Source organism: Mesocricetus auratus, unplaced genomic scaffold, assembly GCF_017639785.1.
Source record: "Mesocricetus auratus isolate SY011 unplaced genomic scaffold, BCM_Maur_2.0 Super-Scaffold_100001, whole genome shotgun sequence".
In the NCBI taxonomy this organism is placed as follows: Eukaryota; Metazoa; Chordata; class Mammalia; order Rodentia; family Cricetidae; genus Mesocricetus; species Mesocricetus auratus.
The window spans coordinates 1,064,164-1,066,953 of NW_024429187.1; positions in this window are offsets into that span (position 1 = coordinate 1,064,164).

Below are 2,790 nucleotides of genomic sequence, written 5' to 3' on the forward strand. Positions count from 1 at the left end.
TTTTTCATGTGGGCACTTATTGCTATAAACTTTCCTCTCAGCACTGCTTTCAAAGTGTCCCATAAGTTTGTGTATGTTGTGTCTTCATTCTCATTGAAATCGAGGAAGTCTTTAATTTCTTTTTTTATTTGTTCCTTTACCCAGGGATGGTGCAATTGTGCATTGTTCAATCTCCATGAGTTTGTAGGGTTTCTGCGATTTGTGTTATTGTTGAATTCTAATGTTAATGCATGGTGGTCTGATAAGATGCAGGGGGTTATTCCAATTTTTTTCTATCTGAGATACCAAGTCACTCTTTTCAGAATGGCTAAAATTAAAAAAAACACCAATGACAGTTTCTGGAGAGGATGTGGAGAAAGGGGTACACTCCTCCAATGCTGGTGGGAGTGTCAAATTGTACAGCCACTTTGAAAATCAGTATGGAGATTCCTCAAGAAAATGGGAATTAATCTACCACTAGACCCAGCAATTCCACTCTTAGGCATATATCCAAATGAGGCAAGTTCATACAACAAGGGCATCTGCTCCACTATGTTCATAGCAGCATTATTTGTAATAGACAGAACCTGGAAGCAACCTAGATGCCCCTCAACTGAAGAGTGGATAGAGAAAATGTGGTACATTTACACAATGGAGTATTACTCAGCAGAAAAAAAAACAATGGAATCTTGAAATTCGCAGGTAAATGGATAGCACTGGAAGAAACCATCCTGAGTGAGGTAACCGAGTCGCAAAAAGACAAACATGGTATGTACTCACTCATATATGGATTTTAGACATGGATTAGGATAGTGCCAGTCTGCACTTCCACTGATAGAGAGTCTGGGTAACAGGAAAGAACCTAAAAGATATGCATATATGCATAGTACCCAAGAGAAGAGGATTGAGACAAGATCCTCTGAATGGATGGGGAACACGGCGAGGGGTGGGGGGGGAGTGGGACCTGGGAAGAAGAGAGGGGGTGAAGAGGAAGAGAGTTGGTCATGGGGTAACAGGAAGTTGAGGGGGTGTGGGTAGAATAGGGGGAAGAGGGAATCATAGGATCGAATACAGATCAGGCACCAGAGCGACCTCGAGTGATCTAAAGGGATAACACCAATTGGCAAGCTAAGCAATAGTGGAGAGACCACCTCGAATGCCCATTCCTGATAATGAACTTGATGTCTATAACCATCCGGGAGCCTTCATCCTGTGACTGATGGAAGCAGAGGCAAACACACAATTAATCACTGAACTGAACCCAAGGAACCCAGTGACAGAGAGAGAGGAGTGATGAGTAAATTGGCAAAGAATGGGCTGGCAAAACCAGCAGAGACAGCTGATCTGAACAGGGGAGAGCTCTTGGACCCCAGAACGACAGTGGGGAGGCCAGCATAGGACTGATCTGGACCCCCCCAAATGTGAGTGTCAGCAAGAAGGCCTGGGCAACCTATGGGGCCCTGAGCTGTGGATCAGTGTCTATCCCTGGTATACAAACAGTCTTCGTGTGCCTATAGCACAAAGAGGGATGCTCTCAGCCTGGACTCTTAGGGGAGTGCCTGGACCCTACCCAGAGTGAAATGACAGACTCTAGATATCCCCTATGTGGAAGGATTTGGCAATAGGGTGGGAGGGTGGGGGGGAAGGGGAGTGCGGGAGGAGGGGAGGGAGAGGGAACTGGGATTGACATGTAAAACAAGCTATTTAAAATTAAAATAAAAAATGATAAAAAATATTTCCACTGATTTAAAAGTCCAAGGGGTTTGAAAAATTCAAATTTCTCAATTGTGACTGCTATTTAGTAATACTGTTACACCTTCTTACTGAGGACATGAAGATGCATGACATAGGAAAAATCAGATCTAAGCGAAATCTAAATTCAGTTATGTCAGTCCATGTTCTATAATTTAGTATTTGGCTGCTGGAACTTACTCATGATTTTCTGGGCTTCAGAAGGCCTGAACAGTAGCACCTCTGGTTTCTCTGAATAGTAAGTATTTGTTAGGGCCCATAAGAAGTCCCGCAAAAGACAGGGTCCATGTAGGCTATCAGCACGAGTGTTTATTACCAACATGCTGGGGACATCCATTCTACATAAAGGCAAAATGGCAAGGACGCTGAGAGGGATGTTCCGGCTCATTTTAAGCACAGCCCAGTTGGCAGCTGGGTCATTTTAGATGTAATTAGCTTAAGCAAATGGCAATCATATTAGTACATTCTAATTGACTAGCCTTTGTCAGGGGCTGATTGGGGATAAAATTTTTCTAGTTTTGGATAGGCCTGGACAAGTCCCAAGCTTTGTCCTTGTTTGGTTATTGCCTTAAGTTGTTATGGCTCAGACCCAGTACTACATGTACCAGGCCTCCCTGTTCTTGCTGTTGGGATGTTGGAGATTTATTGTCGTTTATTTGTGTTTCTCCCCCAGAAACTGTCTACTTGTTTCCAAGAAGCAGGACTCAAAGCCTAGTTCTTAACTGAGTTATTAGGGCAGGCTGCCATATTTCCTGGTCCTCTCAGTATCAAGCCAACCAGTGCCACACAGTGAGATACTGTCTCCAAAAACAAAATAAACAAACAAATGAAAAATATAAAATTAAGCTTAATGAACTATTTAGGGAAAATCTGGACTACAGGTAGCTCATAGACAGGTTACACAGGAGTCTTCTACAAAGCTTGTACTTACTAATTACTGGAAAGGGGGTCTCTCAAATGTTTCTTTGGGGCTCCCAGATGCTATGAGCTTTCTGGAGCATCACTGATAACTCTCCACAAAGGAAAGCTAATGGACAAGACTCATGAGAGTCTTCTGTG